The sequence below is a fragment of the Saccostrea echinata genome, unplaced genomic scaffold (genome assembly GCF_033153115.1).
Source record: "Saccostrea echinata isolate AGI-Se365-2 ecotype Australia unplaced genomic scaffold, CSIRO_AGI_Sech_v1 ptg000052l, whole genome shotgun sequence".
Classification (NCBI taxonomy): Eukaryota; Metazoa; Mollusca; class Bivalvia; order Ostreida; family Ostreidae; genus Saccostrea; species Saccostrea echinata.
This window is the reverse complement of record NW_026889801.1, coordinates 6,692,211-6,717,987: the sequence shown is the minus strand read 5'-3', so window position 1 is coordinate 6,717,987 and position 25,777 is coordinate 6,692,211. Positions and strand designations below refer to the sequence as shown.

Here is a 25,777-nt window from a genome sequence, read left to right as displayed (position 1 = left end):
GATGCAACCGTTGTATTAATTTCAGTAAATAATTTTAAACTGTTGATACTTACTTTAATTTGTATAAACTTTGGCTTTTAGTTCTTGTGTTCCTTGCAACACACTGTAAAATCTTTAATGTATCTGTGTATTTGTGAGGGCAAAAACTCATAATTCGTCGGAAAACAGGAGGAATAACTCAGCTAAGGGGAGGAAAGACATACACCTCCACATTTTTGGAGTTGTTTCTCTTTGATCAGTGACCTTCTGAAAAAGGTTACTCTTTTTTCATTTTTTTTTTTTTCAAAGAAAAGAAAAGAAAGAAAATGTTTATTTTCGTAATATGATAATATTTAAACATACCGGTAATATTTATTCTCAATGTAATGCAGCCGATTGTAACGGGGAAAAGCAATGTAGAGGACCATTAACATTTTTAGATTTAAAAAATGCCTTAGTGTATATCATAAATACAATATTAAAGAATTAATTAGCTAAATTTAAATTAAAGAAGTTTAGGGAACCTGTCCTTTTTTTCTTTTTTTATGGAGGGGGGAGCAAATGATCAAGGATAGGATTTGGTATTCCTAAAGAAACCACAATAAAAAACCTCTATTCTATTTTTTGTTTTTTACATTAATTACATCGGGATCGTATCGCTCGTCATTTTGACGCTTCGTAATTAACGTCAAATTTAACGTTATGTTAAACGTTTTATTGAAATCGCAAGAGTTATCTCCCCCAGTGTGTTGTACGTCTTTAAATCAATTCCTACTTGTTTTAAAGTTCAATAACATGTAACTGTGTTAAATGTGCTCTGTTTGTCTGGATAATTCTACACAAACCGCCAACAGCAGACTTAAACAGATCGATATCGCAGTTGTTTGGTGCAAGAACATGTAAGTATACTACACTGTACATGTGTGCATGTTTATACATTCCCCCCCTTTAAACAATGTTATAATGACTTGAGCTATCAACATTTTATGCTTTCATAATATAGACAAAAGTCGGGTGTGGAAAAATAGGTAGTGTAGGAAGGGGAGGGGGTTAAAAATTTACAAATACTCTGTCATGATTCAATGTGTTTTAAAACAATAAGATGTATTATGCCTTTTTCAGTTTGTTATTACTATATTATTTCCCTACTGTGGTTTAAAAAAAATGTTGTTGTTTTTTTTATTTGAGTGCAATTATAATAAAATAAAGATATAATCATTTCTTATGCTACTGTTTAAATTGTATTATAAGCCAACTCAGCATTTACATGTACATTGTATGTATACCTATTCTGGGTTATGAATTATAAATTAATCATTCATTATTCTTCATTGCAGAGAATGATACTTGTTTTTGCCTGTCCTCTTCAAAATATTTTGTGAGGAAAAAAAAGATTTTACATTTGAAAAATAGGTATGATTATTAACATGTGTTTATGCATGAATATCAGTATAATACATACACAACATTATCTGAGTTGAGATGAAGTTTCTGTAGATTCTCTGAATAAGTGATTTTTCTTCTTTTAAAAAAGAGTAAAACTGGAAAGAATGTGTTATTGTTCTGGTCATCATGGTCATCATGATGTTATATGTATTTTCATAATTTCTTCTTATTCAAATTTTAAGCAAAGAAGATAAAAAACAAAAAAATCTAAATAGATTAATACAAGCAGAAAAATTCAAAATAGACAAAAACAAAAAACAAAAAAAAAAAAAACAAACAAACAAACAAATGTACTCATACTAGTTAACAAGACATTGAGGTTGACAAGATGTAATGAATTACAATTTACAAGTAAATTATGATTGTTTAATTAAGATATGACTATGAAGTTGCAGTATAAGATTTGAGTTTGCTTGATTTCTTTAATTGCATTACTCTGGGAGAGAAAAAGGGTAAAATTCAGCTAGTCGTACATGAAATGAGAAAGATAATCACAATAAAATACAGTTTTAATGTATAATGTATATGACAAAATTGCACAATCTACATGCATATATTGTTATAATCATGATAATAATTGTTTTTTTTAGGACAATCCTGCATATTTGCTGCTGTACATATTGCAGTTCATCTCATCTGCTGCTATAATAAATATGAAAGATGTTCAAACCACTGTACATGTACAAGAGCCCCCTAGAGTCTGAAATCATGATGTTTTTTTATTAAGGAGATTGGTGTGTGAAGTATTTGTTTTCTGTGCATTGTTGTAATTTTGAAACTGTTCGGTTACTTATGACTAGCTCTTTGACACAAACTTTGACTTTTGAAATTCAATTTGAGCGACGGACAAGCAGGCAAAATCAACATGTGCATTTAAAACATCATACAATTGGAAAAAGACATTGATAAACTTAAATTTAAACAGATTTCATGTACATGTATCTGTTAGCTTGGAATTCAAATACATGTATACTTCTGATGAATTTGTCTCATAATGGAACATTCAATTGTTATACATTGTAGATTAAGAAAAATAAAATTGTAGATGAGATTTATTTGGCCCAAAATATATATATTTAACACTGAAGAGGCAATTACCCTGAATAAATATTGTCAACTTGGTCAAGCATTTTTGTTCCTCATTTAGACCCTGAATAACATTCAAAATCAAATGTCAAGGTCAAAAACAAAATTTGCTTAAACATGGCTTATAAATACTGAAACTACTGTGAATTCATATACATGTTTTCTAAAAAAGAATTCGAAGGAATATGTGTGTGTTCACTGCAGTAATTATTGCTGTCAATCTATCAGACTATGAAGATTTATGAAAATGTTTTCTGTTAAACATAAATTAAATTCTCACTCATAAAAATATGGTTATTGAAATACATTTGTACGACACTGAACTGACCATAAACTAAAAACAAATTGAAGTGAAATAAGAAAATTTAACATTTTGAATATCTTGATTTTTATTTAGCAAACATAATAAAGTTTTTGCATGTTTGTAAAATATTCAAATTCAAACAATGATGAACTGAACATCTCAAACAAGAATAACTTTAAACAATGAATATAAAACAAATTTTAATCACACATTTAAATAATTTTTTACATGTTTAATAAATAAAAGTCAAGATATTCTAAATGTCTGTTCTCGGTTTATGGTCTTGTCATACATGTATCTTCTTTCTGGATTTACATGAGTATGAATAAAATCTAAGGTATATATACATGTATTATTTTTCATGGTGCTCAGTTTACAGTTAAGGGAAAAATAGAGTTTTGCATAAATTTTACATGAAACATATAACTGTTAGAACATTCAACATATCCTCCTTTTTTCATTATTTAGTATGTGTAGAGAAATTGTATTTTCGATGGGTACGGTTGTTATACAGCGTTGTACCTTCCCAGCATGAAGCTATAGACATTAATAGTCTGATTCTCATAATTAAAGAGCTTAATTTTTGTTCGTTTATTCTACTTATTAATAATCATAACATTAGAAAAGTATCTGAAGTCTTAGTTGTTGTTTTTCCCCCTTTTCCACGATTTCCCCTCTCTAACTTTAACCCCATTTGTTTATCAAAGTGTATAAATTCGAAAAGCAATCGCAAATACCGTGACGTCTCTCGTTCATCGTTAGTACGTGAAATTAAATCAAAATGAAGTCGGATTATAATTTTTTTTCTATAATTATTTTGAAAGCTTACTTTCTTTACACGTTCGCTAGATCAGTACTTGCCTATGTTTTATTACAGTCCATGTGTTTACATTTTAACTGGGTACTCGAAAATTAATTCGTGCGGGGTGTCGGGAATTAATGGATGTCGGTCTCGATTATTTTTTATCATTAAAACATATTAAATAAAATCCATAATTATAACTGATTTTTATATGATGGTCATTTTATTATTTATTTTTTTTTTTCGTTTTGTCAAATTAACTCCTAAATATTAAAAAACTGAAAGTAGCAGGATAGGATAGGATAGGATTAGACTGAAATCACAAGATATGATTGTGGATGCAGGATTCACGATAGGATAGGATAGGATTGTCAACTTATAGGATAGCAGCACTGTACTGTAGGGTTGTGGCACACAGCATGAGAAATTTTCTTGAAACTTTTTCGGTGATTAATACCCATACATTATGACATAACCAACATTCAAAAATAAGGTTACTACCTTGGTTGCCATGGTAACGGGCTAATATAGATTTTTGTCCCATTTACTCTCATTTCAAGCATAAAAATGCTATATACTTGATTTCATGTGGTTTAATCTCCTTTATTATTTTGAGATTATAAATACTTTATATGAAAAGAACAAATGGCGCATTATATAAAACAATTTAAAAAAATCTACAAGTCACTAGAAATTCTTCAATTGATGGCTCAAAGATGATCAAATTCTTACATTTTAAAAATGGACATTTTTACCCTATATTTCAAGAAGTCTCTCAAGAAATGCAGACAATTCAAGAAAATATCACCTGAAATTTTAAAAACAACATTATAATATCAGTTAATTTTTATGAAAAGTAAAGTGGGGATTTGTTTCGTTTTCGGTATTTTTAACTTCGAAAATTGGCATTTTGCTAAAACATATTTTGTTCCAAATGTTACCAGACACTGGTGGTTTAAGAACATTTCTTTTCCAAACATTTTTCTCACTAATAAATAGGGTAAACCCAAAAATTAATAAATATTATTAAAAATACTAAATAAGATAAAACGTAACTAATTGACTTATTATTGTTTCTCTATTATCCTTTACAAAGGGCAGATAACTCAAAATCAAAAGAAAATTAGCTATTTATCTTAATTTTCACCGGAACTTATTCCAGTAAACAGCATTTTCAAATACTAGATAAAAAAAATGAAAAAAATTGATAAAAACTCTAATAATACTTTTGCAACTAAAAAATGAATTATTACCTGTTAATAAATAGTTAGGTAGGTATTAATTTAGGAGGTTTGAAATTTGATAAGATAATGTTAATTTCCTCCCTTTAAATTTTTTTGTTCCAAGATGCATATCTTTATATAATAATTTTATTTGGTTAAAACAATTTATAATTATTTAGACTGACCATAAATTAAACTCCATTAAAAATAAAACCATTAATGTATAGTCTTGCAATTAGTAATCATATTACACATATTCATGTGTACACATAATTTCATCGTTACTATCTTTTTCACATTATTTATCAAGCAATAATCAACATCTAAACACATCAAAAATATGTGTTTAGAGATAACCAAAATGTAGAAAATAGCAATTATATAGCAATTTTGTAGACAATAGAAGCAGCTAGGCTTGATGTTTCCATGATTTCTTTTTACATCAGAGGTTCACCATTATGAGGTGTTGTATCTGACCAGTCAGGAAGAATTTAAATTGGTTTGAAAAGTGATACTAGAAATAATCATCTTCATCTTTTCACCTGGAATAAAACATATACATCTATGCTTTAATTTAAAATCTATTAATGAATACCGTAAATAAATCATTAATAAATACAATACATGGCACAGACGTATGTAGCGCTAATTCATGATTATGCCAACCACTCCATACCCAGTGATTGCGCTAAATTTTGAATACGCCAATTAATGTACACGTACAGTATTTTTCATTGTTGCCAATTGCAAGATAAAAGTAACTAAAACAATTTACCTGTTTACTATCACCTACTCCAAAAGATGTGTACTGGATATTTCTATCTGTAATTAATTTATAGGCCTATGTAATTTTCTTATATAAATCATATGCATTAGAGATATTCATACAACATCAACACTATTCCATATATATAATTGCATAATAAATTTTATACATATTCAATGTATGAACATGTACAAACAAGGGAAAGTTTCCTTAAGAACAAGATTTTATTGAATATTTGTATATCATACCCACCATAAATTTGCTTGTGAATTAAGATTATTTTTCCTGTTACTCAAATAATATTAAATACCTCTTTGAAATACTAAAAGGTTTTAAAAAACATACATCAAGTGATGAAAAAAAAATGATTTAATTAAATTATAGTGTACTTACAGCTGCTCACATATCCCTCATCGATGTACTATTTGAATTCAACCTATCATAAGTGATGCTCCTGTGTCAAAGTCCTAGAATGCAACAGTAAATAGAAGAATAATCAACAAGCAATTTTTATTTCTTTTCTTCACCAATAAATCCCCAGATTCTGTAAACTCATGACTTTTATAAAAGATTTAATAAATTTATTGTGGCAGTTGGCGTTAAATAATAAAAATTGTTATTCATTTCCATATCCAGACAATTGTAATATTAGAAAATATTTCAAAGTACCAGTATATCTAAAATATGTTTAAAATATTTTTTTTTTCAAATAGAAGAAATTCATTCTTTATCTCAATCATGAATACATACATACACATGGGTATATTATTTTTATATCTCATTACAGTGTGTATTTGTAGCTACAGTTAAAGATGTTTTGTTCTTTTACTGCGAATCTGAATATATGACTTCTTTTTAGGCTAAACAATTTTTATGTATTTCTGTTAAGTCGACCGTTTCTATTTTTTACCCATCACTCCTACTACTTTTTATGCCAAGTCGGATTTTAAAGTGTACAACAATGTTAATATATATATATATATATATATATATATATATATATATATATATATATATATATATATATATATATATATATATATATATATATATATATATATATATACTGACAAACGAAACGCAACAAGGAGTAAACTACAAATATTTGAATTTTTTATCTAATAATTTTCAAAAATGAATACAATAAGGTTAAACTCGATTTAAAAACAACAGAGGTATGATAAAAATGTTGAATGATTATTTATTAACTTTAGAAAGTAACACATAACTGTCAAAACACCCTCCTCCCCACCATTCAATTACAGCGAGCAAAACCGCCATGCACAACAATTGCAGCTTGATTTCTACGATGCATTAGGTTTATCAATCTCGAGATCTGAGCAAAAAAATATTCTTTGGCATTTTTAAGTGCCTGTTTTTAGATGATGAGGTCGAATTTTCCGATTTAGTGCATTGAAGTAACCCTTGGACTTCCGGTCCATGGACTGTTATTCATGCTAATGGTACGTATAAACCTGTTGAGAAGTGATGTAGTGCATATTTGCATCTGCAATGAAATGTATGGAGATAACGAACAGTATTTAAGCTCAATAGTCCATTAAACAATACAAAATAGGAGCAGAGCAAACACGGACCTCCAAAGCATCAGAGGTGGGATCAGGTGCCATGGAGGAGTGAGCATCCCCTGCCGACCGGTCACACCCGCCGTGTGCTCCTTGTCATGATCGGGAAATAACTTAAAAATCCGTCGACAATTCAGTGTGCAACTCAACATCAGCTTTTTTTTGAGAATTTCCAGCTAGAGCAATGGAAATGCGTATTTAAGTCATTTCCAGGAAGCCTTGGCATTGCTTCTGGAAAAGAAAGGAGAATTTATTTTTCGGAATATTGCTGAATTACCTATGATGAACAGATACAAACCCTTAAAACCCAAAATTATTGCCAAATGTTTTGTTAAACATGCGATTTTTGATTTCTGTTAAGCGGGCTCAAAGGTAACTTTCGGTATTTGTTTGAAAATCATTCAACCGTTAAATAACCCATATTTAAAAAGATGATGATGTATTTCCTTTTAAGTACAAAGTTACATACTGTATATAATATTTCCCCCTAAAAAAGAATGTTGCGTTTCTTTTGCGTTTCAGAATATATTTTTTTTAAATTGCCTTGAGTATATTTTTCATTGCACACAAACTTACGTCCTCTATAATATTCTCCTCCTTTTGATAAACTTTTTAGTTATGATTTGCCAAAGTAAGTTGTTTTCTGAAGCGAGCACAATTTTCCTATAATGCAAATACAGTGTATATTGAATAATATATATATATATATATATATATATATATATATATATATATATATGGAATGTCCTGCTCAGGCCCTTAGAACGTGAGGGGTGGGGGACAGGGGTGGTCCCCAGCTTTTTCTGAGTATAGTGTTTGCTATTGTAAAGTTTCTCTTAGATGCTGTCTCTCCCCCCCCCCCCCCCCCCCCCACGCAGTACAGTTAAGGTGCCAAATGGAAATATCAGCGAATTTTTTAGATACATTCTTTACAAGGACGGGAGATTCTTTTTAAGCCTTTACTATTATCGGACAAATGCAATGTTGTTGACAACTACATGCTGAGGATTATTAGATTTCTTATTTAGACTTGTCACGTGATGTGGCAGTCACGTGATTTTTAGCAAATATACCTGAAGTTATGAGGCCATCTATAAATTCCAATATTGCAAGGGCATAACCAAGTTAAAAATCAAAGTTTAATGTATAATTATTTTCAACACTCTTTGTAGTTTGTGAAAAGTGCTGCGAACCTATTTAGATTCTACTACCTAATTGCTAAAATTACATTTGTTAGACCGTATGTTGAATATTTTGCTGGTCAAGTATATTAAATATAGATATAATCGATTCATTTGCGAGATTTCAACAGGTTCGCAGCACTTTTCAAATATCTTCATACTTCTTGAGTTTATGTGTAAAAGCTTGTCATAATTCATTGAGGGTATGCCCTTGCAATATATCGATTTATTATGGCCCTTCTATTACCCTTCCATGAATCTGCATACGGCAGTATCGCTTGTCTAGGGAATGTACGGGAAGTATAAAAATAAAATCGTAAAATAGACATCGCATCCAAGTTAAAGGCCTCTTATATATATGCAAATAATATTTTATTTAATTACAAAATACATTTTCATGAATAAAACATGGCTTGATCCGCATCTCACTGCATACAAACTGCGTCAACTTTTACGATATGATGTCACATTGATAAGTGCATTGCGATCAGTGAATTCTTTATATATTGCTTTGTGGGATTTAACCAACAACAAAAATGCATGCAATAATTAGTATTTATGTAGTTTAAAGCTATCCAACAGTTTAAAAAAAGCAAATCATTTCATTTTGTGGTAATTTGAAGAACTTATATTTTTGTGTGATGTCATAGTAAGCATTTCCCGTACAAAATAGGCCCCGCCTCCTTACTGCAGCCTTAACTGTGCTGCGCACTTTTTGATGTTGCAAGGTCGAGCACAGGCAAATTCCAGGAATGGGACAGTAAATTAGATTTACATACTTTGCTTGTTAGATAATTTTGAATATTGCCCCCCTGCCCTCCCTCACCCCCCCCCCCCACACACACACACACACACACACTTTTGGTCAGTGTAAGTTTTTTTTTTTTTTTTTTGCTTGTCAGATTTTTTTTTTTTGAGAAGCTGGCCACCTCACTTTTAAAGCATTACTACGGGCCTGCTGCTAACATGGTAATCTTTGAAAATATAACAATTAAGTTTATTATATAAAAAAGAATATTTAATTTAAACATTATGTCAATTTATTTGAAAAAGCTTCTTACGTATAGTTTTTATATAATATATATATTTATATATTTGAAAACATTAGATTTTATACCTATGTCTAGGGTAGTTCTAACCATTTCCACTGATTGCTGTGTCTTCTGCTTTTTGTTTTGCTCCAATTGCATCGTGCATTTTTCTCATGGGTTTTTAGAAAAGATGGAATCTTACATGTTGGGAATGAAAGTCAGACTTCATAAATTTTGTTTCAATATTTCGCAAAGTGAATTTGACTCACGGGCACTGGAAGTTAATATTAAATATATAGTATGTAATATATGGTGTGTGCATCTATAAAATCCTTTTTTATACATGCACATACCATATATTTACATTAACTTCCAGTGCCCGTGATTTGACTTAAAATTATTAGGGCCTAATAAAGATCCGTACATAATTATCACGTTGAATGCTAAGAAAGCAGTGTCTACTTCATTTTCATCAATTGATTGATGACTTACTTTGTCATTCACAACTGAATTCCATTTTAAAATTTTGAAAAACACATCATTTTTCTGTTATTGTTCATGATTATTTTTCTGGCGTCTGTTTTTGCCAAATGTTCCTATAAAATTCTTTAGACTTCAATACAGGAGAGTCAACAAAGGGAAATAACACCAGTTTAATTTTTTTGTCTTCAGTGCAAAAGAGCCAGCAAAGGGAAATAACTTATGGTTAATTTTTAGGAAAAGTTATCATTTGAGAGGATTGAAATATGACTTTTAACTGATTTCCCCACCTCAATCTTTTTGCATGTTTTAGATCTAAGTTCGATCTTACTAAAAAGATAATTTTTCAAAGTTTCAATTCCCTGCAAAAAATTATATGCATATCAAGAAATAGGCACCTTTGTATTCATTTTTATGACGAATTCATGTATATTGATCTGTATCATATTAAAAACCTTGAGTTAATTGAATAAAATTCAGATTCACAGAAACTTTTGTTACTTAGCTATAAAATGAAACCCATAACTTTCTTACATTTAGGAACCACGGATTTATTTTACATGGTGATGACAATCAGGTCATTTTTGCCATAGCAAAATACTTCAAAGCCGTTGCAATGGAAACCAAACTAAGAAGGTACTGTCCAAAATTTACCAATCAATAGTCTTTATATATATATAGGATACTAATATTATAATGATAAAATAAAATTCCATGATAGTGCGTGGCCAAGTACTTTTGGTCCTTACAGAGAATTGATGTTTAAAAATAACAGCGAAGAAAAGGATTTCTTTTATCGTTTACATTTAAGGACAGACGGTACGTTCCTAAATAATATATATTTTTTTCCAAGATTTTGTCTTTGAGGTATTGCTACTGTAACATGTTTACTCACAAAAAATTGAGGTACCTTACTAGGTATTTGTACAAGATACCAGAGGGTAGTTTTTCTTATATAATCCTTTTGTAAAAAAAAAAAATAATAATTTGCCAATATCATTTTTTTTTAGTGTTTGGATTTTTAAAGACGATAAGAAACTGGTTTAGAAAACATATGGTAATTAAAATTTTGAATATTTTTCCTACATTACGAAGAAAAACAGATATTTGAGGAACGTATTGTCTGACCTTAATTCATAGCCTGAAAGATTAGAGTATTTTTATCCACTAAATTTAAAAATTGGCTGGTTGCCAGAGAAATGTCTTTACCAGTGTTTCCACGGTTACCATTAACATAATCATTTTTTTTTATTTTGCATACATGGTTCATTTGCAAAAGAAAACTGTGTGTGGAAAATCAGAAAATTCTGAGAACTTTCATATATCACCTTTTCCAAAATTTTTTCACAGACCTGTACTAAAATTATTACATGTAAATACAGATATTTTCATTGATTCTTAGACACAGTGCAGCCTTTTAGCTTCAGGCTTTGAATTAATATCATTTATAACAAATAGTTCTTGGGTAAAAGTACCCATTAATTGTCTATTAAGTGTTGATTGTTTCATTAATGTAAAACACCGGGTTCCTAGAAAACTAAGTTTGTCTACAAATCTTTGGACAACCCACGGATTAAAATCTCCGTAATTAAATGCATTATTCATTGCAACGCAAAAACATAAGTTGTAAGCACAAGAATGATGCGCTTTCTTTTTCATCCCTATATATAAGAATTTGAGAGTATAGCTTAAATATAACCCAAAATTGGAAGAACTTGGTAAATTGTGGATACAAGCACAGTTGTATTATATCATTTATTTGAATTTCATTCATGATTAATAATATCATTATCTGCATTTGAACTTATTATTAATAATTTAACTTTTGATCTTTTTTTCCTCCTAATAAGCATTTTTAAGGCAACACAAAAATATGAGGTTTAAAGTCGATGATATTTTTATATTGTTTTATCTTTTTCGTAAATATATTAATTATGACATCACGTTTTTATGGACCAGTGCTTGTCTGGCAATACATGTCTCTCTTATATAGGTAAAAAAAAATCATTAGACAACTGTTTCATAATATGAAAACATACCTTATCAGTGAAACAGTAAATGATAAAAATATTAAAAGTCATAACCCTGTACGGATCTTTTACCTTCCAGGAAGAGTAGTAGATACTTCAGCTGTTGGAAATATATTTTTGCATATTGTAGTAGAGACTCCTTTTATATCTTTAAAAGTTTCATAAGGTGTGCTAATTTGAGGCTTCAGTTCTTAACTACGGCAGGAATGAAAGACAAACGCAGGGCATCAAAATTTTATAAACGCACTATAGAGAACAAAATTTGTCTGGCGACATCTTTTGAAAAATCCTTCATTTCTGATGAGATAATTGCTGCACAATATGAAGACATAATATGAAAACGGATATATACGATTGGGAGGGGGTTTAAATTGTAAATGTCTGAGGTATATTTGATATTATATCTTTACATTATATAATTGTAAACTCTAAACTCTACAGAAAGAGGTCTATCTACATTTATATCAATTTTCATGAAAAGGGAGGTGTCATTGATGCCTAGGTAATACTTTCGCTGGTCGAAAAGGCCCAAGAAGTTGCGATTGCTTTTAGAGATGAGCAAGTAAACCTAATGTATTATGAAATTTTACGACTTAGCTAAAATTTTGAATTTCTTATTACCATTGAGCCAAAATTGGGATTTTTACACCTGGCTGTCGCCAGTGTTTCTGTCTATTTTAGGCTTATTATATGTAACTTTCACCTGTAATGTATAAGTTCATTATCAAAATACCGGTACCTATCCTTAATATTTCTTATATATTAATATTTCTTAGCTCTTAATTAATCAGGTTTCTCCTATTACGGTATAGCGGGAATTTTTAGCGGGGTGCTTATTGGGCTTATTTAAGCGGTTTTGAAGTAATCCGCTGAAGTTTTAATCGATAAATATACATATGTGTGCATTAGCATTAAACGAAAAACTTAACTTTAATCTATATGTTGTTTAACAATGTATGTTTCATCTTGTATTGATTGAAATTAAACTCTTTTAAACGTCGATTAAAAATGAATTTTCTTTCTTTTACAACACCATGGAACTGTGTGTCCGCCACAAAAAGTTCCACCAAAATTATTGGCATACCTTTGAGCAAGCAAAACGCCAAATTTTGTGTTCAAGACGAAAAAAGACTGTCCTTGTTCCCATACTATATTTAGATAAAAAATATTAGAGGAAAAACTTTGAAAAAATTGATTTATTTGTTAGACGTAATTACACCAGATTCTATAAATATTCTTGATCAAAATTTCTCAATACTTTTGATAAAAGGATTCAAACTCCTTAACAGAAAATTAATGCATGGTATTTGCATATCAGTGTTACACATCACTGACCATGCTGGTCAACAATGACACTAATTCCGATCTTCATACTGCAAATATTTTTGTTTCAATAAATACGGTTATCAATTTTATTTCTAGATTATGTAATTTTGAATATAATTTAAGGTATTCACTCGTGTCAAATTGCAGGTAAACGTTTATAGAATTAAACTTAAAACTAGTGAAATTGTAATTAATAAAAATAATTATTATACCGTATGATTTTTTTTTCTGTATGAATAGGGCTGATTGCTAAAATCAGAGACAAAGTATATTTTATATTTCAAAATTATATATCTTTCCTCTTCTCATTTACCAAAATCAATTTTGTTGATACAACGGGTGGAATATTAAAAAAAAATATACGCTTCTGATTAAGATTACAAAAGAGAAAAAAAATTCTTTTATTTAAAATACAAATTTCGTCTGTATTGGATCATCTTTTGAAAAAAAAAAAGACTTTGAATTATTCCAAAATCAAGGAAAATATTGAGTCAGCAATAGACGAAAAACATGTACATATATTTCCATGTATATCATTGATATATATTCAGATATAATTTCTATATTTTGCATTGAGAAACGAAGATTCTGAGGATGGTTTTCTTAAGATTAACAGCAAATAAAAGTATTTCTGTTACCGCTAACATATATTTTAAAGCCTGAAACATAAGAATATTTTTATCCACCCAAGTTAAAAATTGTTGGTTGCTAGGAAATGTCTTTTCCAGTGTTTCCATGGTTACCATAAACCAAAACATTTTTTTTTTATTTTGCATACATTGTTCATGTGCAAGAGAAAACTATGAAAATCATCAAATTCTCAGAACTTTCATTTATGATCTTTTTCATGTTTTTTTTTTTTTTTTTTTTTTTTTTTTTTTTTTTTTTTTTCACAGACACGTACTAAAATTATCAAATACCTATTTTTCAGTGATTCTTAGATACAGTGCAGCCTTTTAACTTCAGGCATTGAATTTAAATATGTCTTCTATAACAAATAGTTCTTCGGTGAAAATACCTTTAGGTATTGTTTGTTTAAAAGATAAATTAATTTACAAAGCTGCATTAATTTAAAACACCGGGTTCCTAGAAAACTCAGTTTGTCTACAATTCTTTGGACAACCCACGGAATAAAATCTCCTTAATTTAATGCATTATTCATTGCACCACAAAAACATAATTCGTAACCACAAGAATGATGCGCTCCCTTTTTCATCCCTATATATAAGAATCTGACAGTACAGTTTAAATACAGATCAAAATTTCCAGAACTTGTTAAATTGTGGGAATTGCACACTGACAAGGTATGGTTGTTTTCATCATTATTAACATTATCATACAATTCTTGATAGTAAGCATATTTTTTGTGTCCATTTGCTTTTGTTTTTATATTAAGATCATCACAGTTATATTAAATCATTCATTTGAGTTTTGTTCATGAACAATTATCTGCTTTTCCTAATTACGGACAGAACGAAAGACAAACACAGGGCATCAGAATTTCATAAACACACTATAGAGCGCAAAATTTCTATGGCGACATCTTTTGAAAAATCCTTAATTTCTCGTTAAAAATTCCTGCACAATATGACGACACTATATAGTTACTAGTATAAAGGAATATATAAAATAAAAAAAAACTTTTAAATGACTATTTTTCTCAGATCAAAATCTTTCGTTTACTTACAATTCTTTAATAAGAATAGGTTTTTGTATCGTCCTTAACAAAAAATGTTTAACAAATACTAAAATAGTTCGTCCACGGAATATAAAATAGTGCTAGTGACTCTTTGTTAATTTCTATTTCTTTGTTCCATAATTTACGTACTTACCCTGTGGATTGCTTTTTTTTTCAACGATAGAGACTTCGTGTTACATTTTCACCAGTATCACCTTGCACAAAATAGGAAGCCGTTTTTATTAAGAATATAATACTTACCTTTGATTTGAAAGAGAAACTTTGATTTGAAATGAGGGTGTAATTTTTTAACATTTTTATATTATTATTGCAGGAAGACAAAATGAGTTTTAGTCAAATCACAGATGCTGATAGCAACGTTCAAGAAATGGTTTTGGGCTTATATAGGCAGGGAAAGTTTGAGTCAAATTTGTCCACTCCATTTGCACTTTCCTTCATGAAAAGAGATATTCCAACAGAAGGAAAGACGGAATATAGAATAAAGGTCCTTGTTTCTCAGAATGGAACGGCTAACTGCACACATCTTGTCGTGGATAAATACGATACATATAGTGCCCTTGTGCGAAAGGAAAGCAACAAGAAAGTTGGCGACGTCATCAATAAGGCATTGAATTTAAATATATATTTGATAACAAATAGTTCTTCGATGAAAATACCCAATAATTGTCTATTAGGTCTTGAGTGTTTAAAAGATAAATTAATTTACAAAGCTGCATTAATTTAAAACATCGGGTTCCTAGAAAACTCAGTTTGTCTACAATTTTTTGGACAACCCACGGATTAAAATCTCCTTAATTTAATGCATTATTCATTGCACCACAAAAACATTAATTTGTAACCACAAGAATGATGCGCTCCCTTTTTCATCCCTATATATAAGAATCTGGCAGTATAGTTTAAATACAAATCAAAATTTGCAGAACTTGTTAAATTGTGGGAATTGCACACTGACAAGGTATGGTTGTTTTCATCATTATAAACATTGTCATACAATTTTTGATAGTAAGCATATTTTTTTGTGTCCATTTGCTTTTGTTTTTATATTAAGATCATCACAGTTATATTAAATCATTCATTTGAGGTTTGTTCATGAATAATGATGTCATTATCTGCATTTGAACTGATTATTAATAATGTAACTTTTGATTGTTTTTTTTTCCTCTTTATAAACATTTTATAGGGTAAAACAAAAATATAAGATTTAAAGTCGATGATATTTTTACATTGTTTTATCATTAATACACACATCATGTTTTTATGGAGCAATTCTTCTGTGGTGATATATGTCTCTCTTAAATAGATATAAAACCTGATTAGACAACTCAAGTTTTATAATTTAAAACCATACCTTATCAGTGAAACACGAAATGACAAAAATATTAAAAGTTATAAACGTGTACGGATGCTTTACCTTCCTGGAAGAATAGTAGATATTTTAGTTGTTGGAAAATCTTCTTTTTTTTTTTTTTTTGTTGCAGATAGTAGTACAGACTCCTTTATATCTCCAAAAGTTTCACATGGTGTGCTATTTAAGACTTCAATTCTTAATTACGAACAGAACGAAAGACAAACACAGGGCAGCAATATTTCATAAACACACTACAGAGAGCAAAATTTCTCTGTCGACATCTTTTGAAAAATCCTTAATTTCTAATTAAAAAATTGCTGCACAATATGAAGACACTATATAGTTACTAGTATAAAGGAATACATAAAATAAAAAGACTTTTAAATGACTATTTTTCTCAGATCAAAATCTTTCGTTTACTTACAATTATTTAATAAGAATAGGTTTTTGTATCGTCCTTAACAAAAAATGTTTAACAAATACTAAAATAGTTCGTCCACGGAATATAAAATAGTGCTAGTAACTCTTTGTTAATTTTTATTTCTTTGTTCTATAATTTACGTATTAACCTTGTGAATTGCTTTTATTTTCAACGAAAGAGACTTCGTGTTACATTTTCACCAGTTTCACCTTGCACAAAATAGGGAGCCGTTTTTATTAAGAATATAATATTAACCTTTGATTTGAAAGAGAACCTTTAATTTGAAAACAGTGTGTAATTTTTTTTTAACATTTTCATATTATTATTGCAGGAAGACAAAATGAGTTTTAGTCAAATCACAGATGCTGATAGCGACGTTCAAGAAATGGTTTTGGGCTTATATAGGCAGGGAAAGTTCCAGTCAAACTTGTCCACTCCATTTGCACTTTCCTTCAAGAAAAGAGATCTTCCAACAGAAGGAAAGACGGAATATAGAACAAAGGTCCTTGTTTCTCAGAATGGAAAGGCCAACTGCACACATCTTGACGTGGATAAATACGATACATATAGTGCCCTTGTGCGAGAGGAAAGCAACAAGAAAGTTGGCGATGTCATCAATTAAAATCGGGCTAAAGGCTAGACTTATTCCAGTTTGATCAAAGAATCTCTTTTCTATATTCGGAAAAAAAAATATTTTATCTTTTTCCTTGAAATAAAAAAAATTCTGTCCATTTTTGTTCTTTTTTTGAAAAAATATCTTTGTATGAAATTGAATTACAGTAGTCATTTTCCCTAGCTGGACATATTTAATCCAACTCTGCGGTCACAAAAAACCGCATAGTTACGAGTAACATCATCAAAAGTCAATAATTTTATAAAGTAGTACAATACAAATTCTAGAATAATATAATTATTTTACAATATTTAGCAGTTATGATATATAGTATATAAACATTTGAAAATAAACCTTGTACATATTGACATTAGATTAACATCACAGTTCAGCATTTTGTAATATAAGAACATAATAGATTAATAGAATCATTCATTACTACGAGTGCGGGATAGTGAAATTCCACCAAGGGGACAAAATTCAAGGTCTAGGACGAGGCTTTGCCGAGTCCTAGACAGTGCATCTTGGCCCCGAGTTGGAATTTTACTATCCCACACGAGTATGTAATGAATGATTATTTTTCTCGCATTATTTTATCCAAAATAACGCCATTCCATCACCATTGAAAAATTAATATTTTTAATTTAGCATCCAATTAAAAATCTGAATACACCATCAAAGAAATCGTACCTGAAAATGGTTTACACTTTATGTATAAACTCAGAAAATAAATTTCAGTCCTCTTAAATCATTCTGAATTATATAAACTGGATTTTAAAAAAAATGAAAGCATAACATTTTAGAAGAATCCTTCCGCGACCTACAGAGAGTGTAATTTTAGAAAGTGAAAATACGACAATCTTTTGAATGAAAATACGTTTGATTAAATAAATTAAACAACAACATTTTAAAATATGTGATTTTTTAAAAAAAAATTGTTACAAGAATTATATAAGACAGAATGTTTACGTTACCCTTCACAGCGTAGTAATACATAATGTAAGACAGAAAAATCTCACACTGCTGTCTCACACTGGACAGGTCTATATAACACTGGTGATTATGCGAGAAAATAACATACTATGTTTTCTAAAAAAGTAAATCTGTAGGCGCAATAGAACAGGTGAAGGTAATGAGTACTATATAGAAACTCATTGAGGGTGGCTGAAAGAGGGCGATACCCCTTCCTAGGTGTATTGATCTTAAATCTCATACTTCATAACGTTTACTATGATTAATTAGAAATGCAAAAATAGTCATCTGTTTTGAAGAAAGGATATGAAAAACACATAACACATTATAACTTCATATTATATTTAATTTAAATTTTCTGTATATACAAATTAATATGTACATGTACTTTACAAAGACGTGTATATATATATAAAGGTTTGTAAAAACATTTTCAATTTCCAGGAAATATTTCTAACGGAGGAGTGAGTGGTCTATACCACAAAAAGTTATCCAAAAAACCTATATATTTCTCGTGTTTGGGGGTGGGTGGAGTGGGAAGACATTGTTTGTAGATAAGCTGTTTTTTTTTTAAATATATATGAAAGTTATTGCTTAATTTCTGAAAGAGTTTAGGGATTTGGTCTTTTCTTCCTATCCCGTAAATCCATAGGGTCCAGACCGCCCCAACCCGCTTCCTGCTTATTCTGCCATTTACACTGTAGAAAATTGTATTTATAAGTATCCTAAAATTGAAAATATGACAGGATTGCTGGAACGATTTTTTTTTACTCCACTGTATCCTAGCTATGCAATGACTATGCATTATAATACAGTTCTATTATTTACAAGCAGTCTAAAGGACAAATATGAAATTAATTTATAAACTTTCGTAATCCTTTCTTTATTATTATTCTTATTCTTATTATATATATATATATATATATATATATATATATATATATATATATATATATATATATATATATATATATATATATATATATATAATAATAATAATAATAATAATAAAAAAATTAACAAAGGTCTGTGAACGTACTACATAAATACACTCGCATTTTAGATTTTTAATGCAATAATATTTTTATGTGTCATTTCTATTTTTTATGATGATTTATTAAGCAAACTTCTACATGTACATATACCTGTAGACATTTCCCCGTGATTATACTCGGACAAGGTTAAACAAAGAGGCATACATATTCATATTATTTGTTATAGATTAAAATTTCAGAACTTGATATTGAGGTATATAGCTGTCATAATTTTTATTAACAGGCAAATGAGGGAGAAAGAGAGATTCCGTTTTAGCCCCTCCCCCCCCCCCCTTCCCCAAATGTTTGTACTTGTGTCAAACAAAAATTCTTAATTTTTTTTTTTAAATATGTCAAGCAGTGAAAGTAGCCATTTTTTTTATTAACAAATTCATTTAATTGACAGTGATAATAGGTTCTTATTTTCCTGCTTCATGTTCACACAAAGTCCACGTGCTTGTCCTGTCAATCAAAATCATTCGACACTGTGCAGGTGTGAAAGTCTCGTCACACCGAAGACGAAGTGATAAGTTTTATTTATTTATTTATTTATTTTTTATCATTTCTAGATTTGATTCCAACATTTCTAAATAAATAAATAATTAGAATACATTGAGCATTAACACTTCAATTTGAAACATACTTTCTGTCAGTGTATATTTTGAACTACTATTGTTTATTGACTTTTTTTTAGATGCATTTTTTTTTTTTTTTTTGGTGAAAATTTTGTGGTACAAAACATATTAACTCCTTTTTAAATGTTTATAAAATATACTGGAAATGCTGACTAAGTAACCGATTTAGGAGGGGAAAAGGGGGGGGGGAGTTCTTAATCATATCGAATGGCAAACATATAAAGTTACAGTGAAGGAAGAATTTATTTTGTCTATACCTATAGACTTCATATTATTATAGTAGAGGAAATCTGTAGTGTATTACATTTAAAATAAATATTTTTTTTTTTATAACCACACTATCAATTTAATTCGCTCCAAAGATATTTAATTAACAAGATATCCGCAGGACTATGCATAATTCTCAGAACTAGTTCTATTATGTATTTCTGTAGTAATTGAAAAAAAAATGTGTTTGAATAGCAATAAATATTTTCTTAATTTTAATTTGCTGCATTGTTAGAAATAAATATTTTCGTTATTTTGCTGCAGTTTGTAACTAAATGAACTTGGATAATTATCTCTCCATTAACGATTTGTCGTCTATATCATAACAACAAAATGTTGCAGTGCGTGTAGTATCTATATATCGCCCGTATTTCAACTTAATTTTTCAGCATCGTTCTACATACATGTAGGTACATACTTATAACAATATTTATTTCCCAGAGTAGATTAATAAATAACCTTACAGCAAAGTTAGAATAATAAAAAAAAATAATGTTAGAATATTGTGGATATTTTTTTCCAATGAGGTAACGATTCTTTACACACGATATGTTAATTATTAAATTAAGAAACCCGTAAATCCTTACTTACAAAAACATAAGTCCTTTCATATCGGAGTTTCGAATGACACTGAAGACTGAACGATAAGTGAACGCTGAACGCAAGGTGAACGCAAAGTGAACAAACGGAGAGAGAACCCTAAAGGCTATTTGAACGGTGAACGCGAGCGCACGGTGATCGCAGAACGCAAAACTGTGAACGGAGAGGGAACGGTTAACGCACGGTGAACGAACGGTGAGCGAACGGAAAAATGGGAAAGCAGAACGTTTCAGAGACTGTAGCAGACCTATTTTTGTATTCATATGAAGCAGAATTTGCTCAAAATCTTTTATGGGAAAACAAGAAAACGCTTGCTGTGGCCTTCATCTCGACATTTAGATATATCGACGACGTATTGTCAATAAACAATGGCTATTTCCATTCTTATGTCGACACGATGACCCGGTGAGCTTGAGATAAAAGATACCACAGAGTCTGACACATCTGTTTCATATTTGGATATTTTATTACGCAGATGAGTTTAGGCTAGATATAGGTATTTCTATGCAAATAAACTGATTAAAATGCAAAAGGACTGTATCTCTTATACAGAAAAAGTTAAAACTTATTGTCTAATACATATTTGGTACAGTGCCCACGACATAACGTAGACAGCACACATTATGACGTCATATTATGACATCATTCTTCTTTACTGCACGAGATTATAATGGACAACAACAAAAATGCTTTGGCGCAAGGGCATGCTCTATCTTATTTAGTTGAAACAAGGTATATTTAGAAGCAAATTATTCCATAGATTGCTGGTATTGCTGCACAAATATCAACAGCTCAGTTGTATAATTTTTATTTGTAAAGTTTTAAGTTGAATCAGGGTAAAAATGTACAGTCCGGTATAAGTCATAAGTCATAATATGACGTCATAATGTGTACTGGCTATAACATACCGTGTGTACTTAGTATACATAAGAAAATAAATCAAAACTTTCTCTGAATAATAAATGTAACTTTTTTGCGGTTTTTTTTTTTTTTAGCTCATTTGCATAGAAACGCCTATACCTAGCCTTAATTCACATGCGTAGAAAGAGATGTTAATAGTAATCTTACAACAAAGCTTTATGATAAATGTGATGACTTTAACTTTTCAATCGTCAGCTTCCCTCACTTATGCAGCAGTTTACCCTTATCACCTGCATACGAGGTTTATATCTCTCCGTTGTTTCGATACGCAAGAGCATGCTCTACGTCTGAACAATTTCTAAAACGAATTAAGTTACTGACAAACAAGTTGATGAAACAAGAATATCAGAAGTCTCGTTTGAAGTCATCATGGTCGATACAATGACCTTGTCAGCAAATACAATCTTTCACTAAGTCAAATGCCGATTGAATTTTTTCATACTAATTGTTAGGCCACTTTTTACACACTGAATTGTCGACGGATTTTTCCGTTATTTCTCGATCATGACAAGGAGCACACTGCGGGTGTGACCGGTTGGCATGAGATGCTCACTCCTCCAAGGCACCTGATCCCACCTCTGATTTCTTAGAGGTCCGTGTTTGCTCTGCTCCTGCTTTGTAATGTTTAATGGACTTTTGAGCTCGAATACTGTTTGTTATCTCCATATCTCAAGCAACAAATAAACTTCCCACCCTTCCCACCCTTTTAGCGTCCTCTTTCTTCTTAATAGGTGTAAGAATAACGCAGCCTTGCAAAATGTACAATTCAGGAAAGAACAATTTACATTTCACAAGTTGACAAATAACAAGTCTAAAATTACAAGCGAACATGTGCATTAACTTGCATTAAATTTTTACACTTGTCAGAATACATTGGATAGTTTTGATTAACATACTGTGATAGAACAGTTGACGAATTGTGATTTACACTTGACAAATTAAGGTTTACTTGTGTACAATTTTAGAATTACAGATTTGGTACTAAGTAATTTCAACTTGAAAATTGACGGAAATTATTTCCACAGTTTCTAAAATGTGTTACATAAATCAGATGAAGTTTAATTAAACAAATTTCAAAGTTCATAAATTGTGTTCAATTCACTAAATTAAATTCATCATAACTAATTATGATCAAGAAAATGAAAACAGTTTTCAGTTTTTTATCAACCCGATTATGATAAAAGAAGCACAAGATAGAATAGAAAACTATTTGAACAGGAATAAAGCGGTACAACAGCCTCAAAATTCTGTATCGGTAAAAACTGTCTGTTTTATTTTTTTCAAAGATCGACAAACATATGCACTATGCTGGTATTTGCTCATCCAATGATTGCAAAACAAAATTTAAGGCATAGTTGAATGCTTGCATTTTCACTTGTTATGAATTAAGGAAAACCTCTAAGTGACCTCTATAATTTAGGCTCCAGGGCTGGCCCTTACTGCAAATATATATATAAATATATATATATATATATATATATATATATATATATATATATATATATATATATATATATATATATATATATATATATATATATATATATATATATATATATATATATATATATATATATATATATATATATATATATATATATATATATATATATATATATATATATATATATATATTCAGTCAAACCTGTTTTAAGAGGCCACCTTTGGGAAGTTTGGAAACTGGCCACTTAAGACATGTGGCCTCTTATTACAGTTTCAATACAAATGAAGAATATTTAACATTACAGTTGAATTAATTAATAATCAGAGAATAAAACAGATCAATTTCACAAAAGCTTTTCATGTGTATATATATATTAATTCGTGTACATTTAAAAAAAATCTTACAAAATTCCAAAAAGGTGTCGTGCTTGTTTGTGTATTACATGTCAGTTAAAAGTCACATACATTCATCTGTGTGCTGGTGTTACATTGAAATTAAACAAACTCTTAATTGTCAGTTGAAGAAATATATGTGCCATACTATAATTTAAAAAAAAGCCTAGAAAAATATTTCAGTAAGAATCTGTCAATAAATTTCAATTAAAAATTCAAGCTATGATCAGAAATGTATTTAACCCCCCCCCTCCCCCTTTTCAATAATCAGCAGTTAACTTACTTGTTGAAGTTATTAAAGTCTGATAAATTTTATTTTTTTTTTATAAAGCTGTCAGAATTTCTCTGCTATACACAGACACACAAATAAAGTTGACCAGTTGACCAGAGAGGTGTATTGTATTACGCAGTTTGAAATCATGTCACAGCACAGGTGTCATGTGCATTGGAGCGTTACTAATCTCTATCGATTGTCTCCTGATAGTAAAATTCACGAGATAAGCAAGCCAAATAAATATTTTTTTCTTTAACACAGAGTTCATCGTATCCAATTTGTTTAATTGCTTTAATCGGTTAAAGTTGACCAACGAGCATATAATTATTCCAAGCGAATGTGTTTAAAAGACGTGATAGAATTGTGGCAATGGATGAATTGGCCGCCTATTACAGTGTAAATAAGGTTGTGGGTGAGGATTTGAGTGCCAGTTGGCCGCGTTACACAGGTGGCCTTTTATTCCAATTAAAATATATAGGAAAAATCGTCGGGGGGAACTGAAAGTGGCCGCTGACGGCGAGTGGCCGTTGATTTCGAGTGGCCGCTAAAACAGTTTTGACTGATATATATATATATATATATATATATATATATATATATATATATATATATATATATATATATATAGATAGATATAGATATAGATATATATATATATATATATATATATATATATATATATATACCAGAGATTATTTCAAAAAATAAAAAATAATAATATCCCGTAATCTTTCAGTTTGTGTACCAAAACTTTTGAAGTGCTTTCAGAAAACAACTCTTAATTCTTCATAAGATAGATTACTTGATTTATGCTCAGAATCGTTGCCAAATGTACAAATGTTTACAAAATGCTTGTACAAAAAACTTTTATAAAACACTTATTACATTGAAAAATTTGCTTAATCACAGTTTCACACAAAATTTGAAGAATCTTTAAAACCGCAAATGAACGTGCTAAAAATGTCCTTCTGTAATTTGTTTCTATGAGGAATTTGCTTTTGCCATGGAGATAAGAAATTGAACAATATTCCTTAGTTTGCAGAGAAGTGTAATATATTTCTACTTATTATAACATTCGGTTTTTTACAGTCAAATTTAACAATTTATTTAATATATGATTTCAAAATTTTACATATTTTCTTTTTTTTTATTTCAACTTTGTTGTTAGGCAAGGGACGGAATATTGAAAACAATATACCTCTCTGAATTTGAGGTTCCAAAAGAGAAATTCCCTTTCTCTCATGTAAAATACAAATGATGTCTGTATATCGTCATCATTTGAATAAAAAGACTTTGAATTGTTCAAAATCAAGGAAAATACTGAGTCAGATATAAACGAAAAATATGTACATATATTTCCATGTCATATATTCAAATATAATTTATATGTTTTGCATTTGGAAAACTCTGCAGATGCTTATCTTAAGAATAACTGCAAATATAAAGAATTTCTTTTACCCTTTACATTTAATTCATCGCCTGAAACATAAGAGTCTTTTCATCCATCAAAGTTGAAAATTGGCTCGTTGCCAGGGAAATTTTCTTTACCAGTGTTCCCATGGTTACCATGAACCAAAACATTTTTTTTTTTTCGTTTTCATTTTGCATGCATGTAATGGTACATGTCAAAGAGAAAACTATTGCGCTGATGTAATTTATGTCTTCCAAAAAAGCACTCGTCACTATGTGCCTCCATCGTTATTTTTTAAGTCAAAATAATACAACAAGTCAATAAAACTCTACTCTAATACTAAAAATTTTAAAAAGCACATATCTCATCTCTTTTCCCCAAACTGCTCCCACCTTCTAAAGAAAACCAATCAAATGGTATAAAACTGAAATTGCAATATCAAAAGAAGGATGGTTGACAGTTGACTTTAATTAAGGCAGAATTCTCAAGACAGAAATGATTAATCTTTA

The 25,777-nt window shown here is 29.7% G+C and overlaps 1 pseudogene; it reads left to right on the top strand.

Moving 5' to 3' along the window:
• Positions 1–25,777, top strand: part of LOC133204313 (uncharacterized) — an 85,077-nt pseudogene that overhangs the window by 33,195 nt on the left and 26,105 nt on the right.